This window comes from Xyrauchen texanus, chromosome 2 (genome assembly GCF_025860055.1).
Source record: "Xyrauchen texanus isolate HMW12.3.18 chromosome 2, RBS_HiC_50CHRs, whole genome shotgun sequence".
Classification (NCBI taxonomy): Eukaryota; Metazoa; Chordata; class Actinopteri; order Cypriniformes; family Catostomidae; genus Xyrauchen; species Xyrauchen texanus.
The window spans coordinates 55,077,412-55,089,210 of record NC_068277.1 but is presented as its reverse complement, the minus strand read 5'-3'; positions in this window follow the sequence as shown (position 1 = coordinate 55,089,210).

The following is an 11,799-nucleotide window of genomic DNA, read 5'->3' as shown; positions in this document are numbered from 1 at the left end:
ATTGACATACATTTAAAATTTTATATTTCAATATTTCTACAGAAACAGAAGATATTTTATTTATTTATTTATTTTGAAATATCATATATCACAATATATATTTAGAGAAAGAGAAAGAGCCTGGTGTTGGTCCTAATATTAAACATAATGAGTGACAATAGCCTAATTTTTATTTTCCTGAGTTTGATTTAGGATTATTTGAATTATTCTTTCATATAATGATATTATCCACTACTTTATTCCAACAATAATTACTTGAGGCTTACTGTAAACCTGTTGCTTGCAATTTCTCACAAATTTGTTATTGCCATGAAGGACAGCATAACCACAGTGACACTGAGCATGAAAAAGTGAGCTTGAAACCAAGGCAGATGAGGCTGAGTATGGAAGAAAGTTCAGTGTGGCAGAGATGATTTGTTTGCTTTGCAATTATTTACTCTCACTGGAGACAAATTGATTTGAAAAGAAAAACCAGCCATCACTAGGAGGCACAAACATCCTTCAGTCACCATGACTCCACAATACAGATGTAAGTGCTGATATTTGAATAATGAGGAAACTATGATTGCCAAGAACTTTTAAACATAGACCCAGCATGACAAACAACGTGAAGTAAATTTGAATTTAGTGTTACATTTGACTGTACAAAGCATTGCCATTAAAGGAATATTAGGGGTTCAATAAGCTTGATATTCACTCAGTCAACAGCATTTGTGGCATATTGTTGATCACAGCAAAAAAAACATTTTGACCTGTCCCTCCTTTTCTTAAAAAAATGCAAATATCTGGGTTAGAGGGAGGCACTTTCAATGGAAGTGAAAGGGCTAATCCATAAACTTTAAAATACTCACAGTTTTTAAAGTATAGCCAGGGTTGGGAGGGTTACTTTTTAAATGTAGATTACAGAATACATGCCGTAAAATGTCATTTGTAACATATTCTGTTAGATTACTCAATGTCAGTAACGTATTCTAAATACTTTGGATTACTTCTTCAGCACTGGTAGATTTTTTTACTTGTTTTGACTATAAAAACTCTGTCAGTGCAGTATGACAAAATACACATGTTAAAAATACATTCTCTGAAAAACCTAAATATATTATTCAGTGTTGATTCTAAAACAAGATAAACCATATTGATCTTATTTTAAGGATGTTTAGATATTTTTTCAGGAAAACAATACAAAAATGATTATCAAGAATATGCTAGAAATAACATTTTAGCTTAGCTAAACACAAGGTTTATTTCTATTTCTTCTGCTCCGAACCTACTTCAAATTACTTGTCTGTCTGCTCGTATGAATGTAACACATCATAAGAAAGTGTTTCACCGCTGTTCAAATGCACTTTGGATCGCAAATGTTTTCCATCTGAAAGGACTAAATATGTATTCTAAATACTGTATTCTAAATACAAATTATTTAAATTGTAACTGAAGTGGAATTTGTATTTTAAATACGTAACCCCGTTACATGTATTACGTTACCCAAACAGCTCTAATCTTTGAGAAAATGATTTTTCTCACTTTTATACCCCCCCCACACACACATATGGGTATAAAAGTAGCTGGAATGAGCAACTCATTCAGAATTTTTCTTCGAAGCTGAGCGGTTGTGTATCAACGAGCTGAATCCCACTGTTGTTTCATTCTCCTCAGAAAGAAGCATTTGCTGTTGGATATATGGCACATTCCAGCGGCTTGCTCTCCTTCTGCGCGCCTAGTGCAGATTACGCCCCTTGGCGCTTCGACAGCGCTACTAAGAGCGTATATATTTCTGCAAAGATTATATTTTCCTCTATTAGAGCAGCACATTGGTATTATTTTTTTTTTAAAGATGCCTTTCCATTTTTGTGTATTCATGGATATGGCAGTTATTTCTCCGGCCACGGGCTGCCTCACATGTCAGGGCTGAGATCACAGTGAGGCAGCATTCATGGATGGTTCGTGTTCTCATTGCGAGAACATGACCATGGCAACGTTGCAGTCGCGGCTTTCCTTCTTCCAGGGGGAAAGTCACTCCAGCCGCCTACCCCCCCCCCACGCTGCGCCTTCTACCTATGTGTACGAGGGCGGCCTGGCTGCCGCTGGAGGCGATTTGGGGAGTTCAAGGAGAGTGGAGACTCCACCCCCAGGTGGTCCAGCTGATTTGTAGTCTATTTGGCAAAGCACAGGTAGACCTGTTCACCTGGGAATCCTCCCACTGCCTGCTCTTGTATTCCCTGACGGGAGCCCCCATCGGGACAGACGTGCTGGCACACAGCTGGCCTACCACCGGCAGTGGTAGACATGATCAGTCAGGCCAGAGCTCTCTCTATGAGGCAGCTTTATGCCCTGAAGTGAGGTTTGTTCATGAGGTGGTGTTCTTCCCGAGCTGAAGACCACCAGAAATGTGCAGTCGGGTCAGTGCTTTCCTTCCTGCAGGACAGGCTGGAGGGGTGGCTGTCCCCCTCCACCTAGAAGGTATATGTGACCGCCATAGCAGCCCACCATGACGTGGTGAACGGTAAGTCCCTAGGAAAGCACGACCTGATCATCAGGTTCCTCAGACACGCCTGGAGGCTCAATCCTACTATGCCACACCTCTTCCCCTCAGGGGATCTCTCAGTGGTCCTCCTGGGCCCCGTTGGAGCAGCTAGAGTCAGTCGAGCTGCAAGCCCTCTCCTTGAAGATGGCCCTCCTGATTGCGCTTACCTCCATCAAGAGGGTTGGGGACCTGCAAGCATTTTCTGAGAGAGAAAAGGCCACGGCTGGCGCGGCCTGCTCCCATGCTAGTTTTGTCGCTTCACCCCTCAGTGTGGGGGGAATTACATGATGTCTTGTAGGGCCTTTTTTTATTACGCACGCAGCAGTTTGCTTGCACCTGCATCAGCAGTTCATGTAACACGGTTCAGCTGTTGTGGCGTTTTTGCTATAGGGACCCCCTAGTGTCACTGCATCAACACAACGTTGAGTGAGTGACAGAAGGGGAATGTCTTGGTTACTGTTGTAACCTACATTCTCTGATGGAGGGAACGTGAGGTTGTGTCCCTCTTGCAACAACGATGTACTAGCCGCTGAAATGGCCGGGACATCATCTCGGCTCCTCAGCACAAAACCTGAATGTGTGGCCCAGTTCCTTTTATACCTGTATTTCCGGGAAATGCAAATTCCACCAGGCACCAGAGAGTTTGGGGCCCTCAAGAATGACCCCTAGTATCACTACATAGGCACACTGTCTCATTCCCTCCATCGGGGAATGGAGGTTACAACAGTAACTGAGACGGATAGCCACAAGTGACAAAAGTAAACAATATGCATGTTAACATGTTTTAAGTGTGATAAAATCACTTACTAAACTTTTCTGTTTATGATGTGAGCTTGTAAGGTCACATGGTTTAGAAAGACATTCATGAGATAGGTTGACCTGTGTATTTTGGGGTAGAAGCTCTCCCCTAGCTGAACCATTAGGTGGGGTTCCACCAGGTCACCAATTACATAGACAGGCTGAGAAAGTTGTGTGGAACTGCTCTGTGCTGCCGGGCTGAATTAGTGTCAGGCTGATCACATTTAGTCAATTGTTAGCTCAGCATTTTCCACTTTTTTCACTTCAATGATTCCAAACTCAAGCTCTTATACACGGTATGAATGGACCCCCAAGAAAGAAATAAAACATTCAAATAATAAACTGTATTGCTTAGATTTTTCGTAATCATAGGTAACCTTTGACATTAGATATTTCTTTGAAACAATCCATTTGGAGGTGTTTAGCAGAACCCTGCCCTAGCAACCTGTGACTTTTTTTTATTAGAATTACAAGGGCAATCTACTATGCTTAGTCAAACTAGTCATTCATTCCAAAAACAGTGTTGACTCCTCAGTAATGTTTAGTGTCACCTCCAATTCAGTCTACTTGTCCAGTGGAAGCAATTATGGGAATGTACATGTGCAGACAACCACTTCAGCAGGAGATAATAAGCCACTCTATTTGTTACAGCCCTGAGCAAACTTAAGTAAAATATGTGAAGCAATGCAGCAAGTCGTCCATGAGTCCTTACATAACCAAAAGATTGTCATTGTCAAAAATCCCTCATCTATAACAAATCAGGTCTGACTGAGTAAAGGTAATTCCCTTAAAATAATAGTAGTAATATAATAATAAATAAAAAAAAGCATAGAGATCCTTTAATCCAAAAGATACCAACTGGTTTTGCCTAAGTCACTTACAATTAAAGACATGAAGGCCTAACATATTCATGTGGTAGCGAGGGCGTGGTCAGGAGAGGGAAGGTGGTAATGACGCCTGCACCTGAGCTAAATTATGTCTAACACCTGTCTCTAATTCCAGTGAGCATGGGAAGTGCGGCATATAAACAGCCAAGACTGCCAGAGGGTGAGAGAGAGCCAGAGTAGAGTGCAGCGTCTGTGTTTGTGAAGCTAAAGTTTTTTCTAAAGTGTTTGTGAAGCTAAGTTTTGAACTGAAGGCAGAAAATAAAGAGCCTTACCTGTCTCACTGTTCCCGTCTCTTGATTACCTTTACACTGGTGCCGAAACCCGCAATCCGAAGTATGTCCCATGGAGTCCTAGCAGTTGGCCGAGATCCTCCAGTGCCTCGCAAGCCTTCAACAGTCTCATCAACAATCCCTGCTTGAGCTTTGCCAGGACCAGGATCGTCGCTTCTTCAAGATCCTGCGAGCTCAAGCGGAGGACCGGCATGCGATCCGGAGCCTGCTTGGCCAGGAGAGAGCCCCTGCCGTGACCCCGGACAACCACAGCCCCCTGCCTCCACCCACTCTCCTCAATATGGGGGTGGAAAAAGACACAATAGCATTCTTAGACCTCTTTGAGCAGACGGCTTTGGTCTGGAGCTGGTCGCGTGATCAATGGGCGGCTAGGCTCCTCCCGCTCTTGTCCGGGGAAGCCCATCTTGCTGCCCAACAACTGCCAGCAATAACCTCCTGGCCTGCAACAATTTAAAGAAAGCCATCCTGCAGCAGGTGGGTCGAAGCCCGGAACAATACCTGCAGCTCTTCCGGTCTCTGAAGATGGGGAAGTCCGACCGCCCGTTTGCCTTTTCCCAGCGGCTCCGAGATGGTGCCGGAAATGGCTGCTGGCAGGGAACCGCAACGTTGTGGGAGTTCTAGACCAGGTGGTACTGGAGCAACTTATCCTTCGGCTGCCAAAGGGAATGGTGGAGTGGGTCCAGTGCCACCGCCTGGCGTCGCTGGAGTAAGCTGTCCGAATAGCAGAGGACCATATGGCGACGTACCCGAGGGCAAAAGAGCCCTCTTCTTCTTCTCTCTCTCTCTCTCTCTCCTTCCCCTGTGTGTTCCCCACGGAGGCGAGGAGCCCTGCCATCACACCCAGTTCAACGTTCGAGGTGAAGCCTGGTAATTACATTTTGGGGAACAAAGCATAGAGGGTAGGCCGCGGTTAGTTCCCGCCTCACCCATCTGCTGATCTTGGGGACTAATTGGCCTGAGTTTAAAAGTGTATTAAAGGGAATATGCACGGATGGTACTGCATAAAAATGACGAGATGTGAAGTGTTTGATGCTTTGGAGGGAGAGGCAGGGCCGGAGACACAACCCTCAAGCACGCCTTTGACTTAGTGAGAGTAATTGATGGTCAACAACTCCACCCGAACATCCCACTTTCAGATCCCTATTTCACAATTATCAATGGGCGGTTGTAAAGAGTGACGCAGGACACTCATACAAAAGAAGACTCATACCCAGCTCTTAATTCTGCAGAGCTGCCGGGAAATGGTTTTCCATTACAGAAGGATGCTTCAGATAAAGGACTGGGCGCCTTACTCTCGCAGGTTGTGGAGGGGGAGGAGCGCCTGAGCACTGAGCACTTTATTAGGAACACTTGGTCCTTATAAAGTGCCCGACGTGGTCTTCTGCTGTTGTAGCCCATCCACCTAAAGGTTCGACGTGTTGTGCATTCTGAGATGCTATTCTGCTCACTACAGTTGTACAGAGTTTTTATCTGAGTTACCTTAGCCTTTCTGTCAGCTCGAACCAGTCTGGCCATTCTCCGTTGACCTCTCTCATCAACAAGGCATTTCAATCTGCAGAACTGCCATTCTTGATGTTTTTTTTCCCATCTTGCACCTACAATTATGCCACGGTCGAAAACACTGAGATCATATTTTTCCCCATTCTAGTGGTTGATGTGAACATTAACTGAAGCTCCTGACCCATATCTAAATGATTATATGCATTTCACTGCTGCCACATTATTGGCTGATTAGATGAATAAGTAGGTGAACTGGTGTTCCTAATAAAGTGCTCAGTGAGTGTGAATATAATTTCAGGGCTCTAAAAATGCTTAGCTTTCTCTGTGCTATCTAATCTTCTGATTAGACTATGTACGTATGCATAAATGTCCTCTCTCCTTAGCCCATAATACTTCTTAATTTCTGTTGTAACTGTAATCTGAGTATTGGAATTTAAAATATAATGCATTATACAACTTTTTGACTTAAAATGTAATTCAACTACAGTAACCAATTACTTTGTAATCAGATTACACCTAACACTGGCAATTAGATGCTGCCTGCAAGCTTCTGCTGTTCCTGCTGTCCTGATTAGAGCATCTCACCTGCTTACATAAGAAGAACATTACGTATTTCCCAGGATAACTCTTAGGTGCACTATGTAGATTTTTCCACACCATACGGTTTACCATACATATGATATACCATCAGATTAGATGATAATCATAAAAATATATTTAAGATGATCAGCAGAGTATTAATATATAGAGAGTGACTAAAATACGTAAACCAGAAAACATAAAATGTTGTAGATATTTGTTTAAAAAATATTTTTTTTCAATACAAAATACAATTTTAAGGTTTGCTTTCTGTTTAAATTATGAAAAAATATAGTCCCTTGAAAAACTGACCTGTTTTGTGTTTCTGAACAGCAGTGTCTTGACTTGGAGGGATTAAGGTGAAAATAATACATGAAACGCAAATAATACACAAAAAAAATGCCACTGGCCTTTCCCTCAGATAAAACACTTAAAAATCAGCCAGGAAGCTGTGGGGGAGGGGATGGATCCCTGGGGCCTGGAAGCATTTCTATGTTCATCTCTCAGCTTCATTTTAGTTCCATCGCTGGATAAACAGATGCCCAGTTTAAGCTCTTTAATTGCACCCTGGTTAACCAAATCTGAAAAAAAAAAAATGTTTTATTGTAACTTGATCTTTAATTAATAATTTTAATTCTCATTGATGCCAAGCAGTGTTATGAATGAGGATGTCTTATAATCGAATAGCATCACAGATCAGAGACAGAACAAAGAATGGGCTTTCAGTGCTATACTAGATGACAGGCAAGTACTGCTGAGATTTCATTGGACAATGTGAGAGATACAAACAGTTGCTTGGGGAGAGAGAAATACTTTGACACTGAAATTGTGATATTAAAAACCATAAAAGGAATCAACATGACATTCTGCTTAACTAAGCTTATGGGGTGGCCAGTGGGAAGACGAAGATGCAACATGAAATTGTATGTGAAGTGTTCTGCTGGGATCACAAATTGTCTGATGCCCTGATGCATTAAGGATTGTTCCAGTAATGTTGCACTAGCATAGGGCTAAAAACACTTACTGGGTATGCATACTGTCAAAGCAAATCTTGCACATGCGCCACTAAACATTCTTGACAAATTGCTGTAGTAAAGCTAGTGGTACAGTGATAATTGATGCTAAAAAAACACCAACCTTTTAAAGAAATGCAACTGAACTTGAGCAAGTGGAGTAGATAGTGCTCATGATAAATTCTCTCAAGACAGCTTCAGGTCCTCGATGTCTCCTGAGACAGGTTTCGTTTTTTTACTTGACATCACGTCTAAAAACGTTGCGCTCCTGTGCGAGATGCTGAAAAAAAGTGAGACACGGCGCAATGGTCAAACACGTCCTGCAAGCGCATGTTTACAGAAAAACAACTGAAAAACAGTGGGAACGGACGCAATATCGAGTTCGGTGTGAACAGCCCTAAGTCAAAGAACTTGGCTATTACCAAATACTGTGAATAACTGTTGGAGTCTGTTCCAAATTCTGTTTTCTGTTTTATTTTCCCTGAATTCAGGGTTTTAAAGTTGAATTTCATGTTATCTAATAAAAAGAACTGTCTAATGAAATTCATATAATTTTAATCAAATGAGAACTTAATAAATGAGAACATTTTAAAACACAACATTGGAGTTTGGTCTTTTATTTTTTTGGTCAAAAGTGCTGTCACACCTCTCTCGGGCTCTCCACCTCCCTCAGCGTTCCACTCCTCTTTACCTGATTTCTAATTCACCGCACCTACACTCACTCATCACTGAGCCACCACTGGCCCACTACAATAATAATTTCCATCCCACCCCAGAATTTACACCCCTGTTTAAATGCATCCTAGACGATGGTCTTTAGGTAAGTTCAATACCTGCATCAGTGAAGCTTGGGAACGACTATGTAAATACATCTTGATAAATACCTTTTCCAACTAAAAAGAGTATATACATATATACGTACGTACATACACACGTACAATAAAAGTAGTAACAGGAATGCACTTAAAGTACTAAAAGTACCATGACAATAAATTATTTTGGACATGTTCCATGGAGTACGGTTATCATTCAGTACCATGGTGAAATAGTAGGTCTAGATCAAAGCACCATCATGATATCATCTGTATCATGGCATATGTGAAAACATATAGAAACCACCACTCAAATAATATAATATATATGATGCAATTGTGCTCAATGGGATTATGTTTCACACAAACAAATTTACATTGAATTGCTGACACTGAGCCAATAATAATGTGTCTTAAAAATCAAAAGACCATTGTATGAAAATAGTTATAACCAGTATCAGATGGTTAGTTCCTTTAGCTCACTGGTCGTGAATGACTATTAATTGTCAAACACATTCACATAAGCATGTGATTATACATATGAACTTTAAAAATGTCAATTAATTTATATGAACATTTCTGCTAATCAAACAAGGTTGACAGGTTGGGCTTTAAAAGCTTTATACTGTGATATCAACAGTCAGATGTTGTTGTTTTTACTATTATTATTATTAATGTTATTATGTTATCATTGCTACTCATTTAAAGCATGGCATGATAATATGCTTAAAATGAAGTGCAAACACTGAACAATAAACACCAACAAGAGCCCGAAGGATTTTTCTGCACCATATACAGTACAGATGTTAATTTAATTTAATCCTCTGCACATGACCTTTTAGTATGCAGATTCCATTTAAAAAAAAAAATTGCCATTTGGGTTCACTGATGTGATTATTTGCTTTTGTGGTTAATATAGAGTCCATAGCTCTGATGAAGATACTCATAGATGTGCATAATATATGGTCATGTCAAAACTAAATCTGGCAGAATTTGTCTGCCCAGATTCATATATGCTTCCTGGGTTCTTGTGGTGCTTTAATCCATGCAGGCTTCTGTGGACGCTGACCCCTAGGGATGCTTTGCACTCATGTTTTCTTGTTCTTGCTGCTCATAATGGAGATGACAGGACTGAGCTAATTAGTCTAAACAAGCACAACTGTTCTGCGTGTCAAACAGCAGGTTATCTTACCTCACATGTTTAACATGTTATATGGCCACTGTGACATTCACATAACTATTACTCACCCTTATTGATTTTCCTATTTCTTTGTATTTTGATGTTCCTGAATTAAGCTCTAGTTAAATAAATACATTTGTGTATGACAATGTAGAGTTCCTGAGTCTCATTAGATATTAAATCAAGCATGAAATTTATTTAGCTTTTGAATGCCTCTCAATTAAACAAAATTTTACATGTTGAGAAAGGTTTTTTATTTTATTTATTTTTTATTGAAGAAAAATAACTTTAGACTTAAACAGGTTCTCAAAGCTTAAGATAGACTCCAGTTGTACAGAATTAGCATAGTAAAATTATAAGTGCAAAACCCAATCTATGCACTCCTTTTCAGGATGTAGTTCTCGATGTTGTGTTAATCACCCCTTCTTGCCGTCAGATTTTCTACCCTTGGACAGACCTCTGTCCCCCTACAGCAGGTGTCCAGACGTGTCGTGGTCACCACAGATGTCTCTCAACTGGGTTGGGGTGTAGTACGTGCCCTGCGGAGATCTCTCCTGCTGATTCGGGGCAAGCACGTCTTGATCTGTTCAGACAACACCGCCTTGCTAGCATACATAAATCGCCAAGGCGACGTACGCACCCGTCACATGTCACAACTTGCCCACCATCTCCTCCTTTGGAGTCAGCCGTGACCCAGGTCGCCGCTCGCCACTCACGTTCGAGCGACCGCAACACGATGGCGGACATGCTGTCATGACAGGTTGCACTCTGCAGAGAGTGGAGGCTCCCCCCCAGGTGGTCCAGCTGATTTGGGACTGCTTTGGCAGGGCACAGATAGATCTCTTTGCCCCCCAAGACAACTCCCACTGTACTCCCTAACGGAGGCCCCTCTCGGCACAGACGTGCTGGCACACAGCTGGCCCCGGGGGCTGGTCACCTTAGTAGCTCCTGACTGGCCCACTCGGACCTGGTTCTCGGATCTCACGCTCCTCGCGACAGCACCCCCCTGGCAAATTTCCCTGAGGAAGGACCTCAATTCTCAGGAATGGGGCACCATCTGCCCCTGGACAGGAAGAGGAAGACTTAAGTGGTCTACCACCTGCAGTTGTAGACACGATCAACCAAGCCAGAGATCCATCTACCTGCACTCAAGTGGCTTCTGTTCACAAATTGGTGTTCTTCCAGATCTGAAGACCCACAGAGATGTGCAGTACGGTCAGTGCCTCCCTTGTTAGGCAGGATCTACCACCGTACCATGTCCACGGGTGGCTTGCCAACCCCTCTGCGTATTCGCCACAAGTTACCGTTTTCACAGGTTGTGGTCTCCGCAGGGCCTTTTCCCCCTGAAAGAATAGGAACAGAAAAGGACACCTTCCCTGACGCATCTATAGCATTAAGATAGCCCCAGGCCGGCTGGCTGCCATGCAAGTCATGTCGCCTGTTACCGTAAAGGTACGGGGAACCTAAGTGCGGTATATGACATCTTTTATTGGGGGCATTGGGGAGGGTTACGTGCAGCCGACCCAGCTGCTTCTAGCACGCAACAGCCTGCTTGCACCTGGCTCAGCAGCCACGTAACAGATTAGAGCATGGCGTTTTTTAAGTGGCTCCCCTTGTGTCACTACAATCGACACAATGTCGAGTGAGTGACAGAAGGGGAATATCATGGTTACTGTTGTAACCTCCGTTCCATGATGGAAGGAACGAGACGTTGTGTTCCCCTTGCCACGTCACTATTCCTACCACAGTAATGCGCCGTAACCATATTCTCGGCTCCTCAATGAAAACCTGTCTGGCATTCGCTCCCTTTATACCCGTATGTCTGGGGGCTGGGCATGCAAATTCTGTCTGCCAACTTGACATTGGCCTTTTCTCAAGCTCTCAGAAGAGACCCCTTGTGTCACTACAATTGACACAACGTCTCGTACAATAGTAACCATGACGTTTTTGCTAGAAATAGGCAAGAGACAACTCCCACGCAAAGAAACATTAACATTAACAATACTCTGAGAATGAAACCCAGCATTTCAGTCGATTGCATTATGTACAAATATTCTGTTATATTTAGTTATACAAATTTTAAAGAGAAACCTTCATTTCTTTTAAATGCTTTTCACATACATAAGCGTGAGGCAAATAATTAACCACATCAACTGGAATAACTAGAAGATATGCTAAGTGCAGGGCTAGAAAAAAATACCAAGATGCTTTATTTA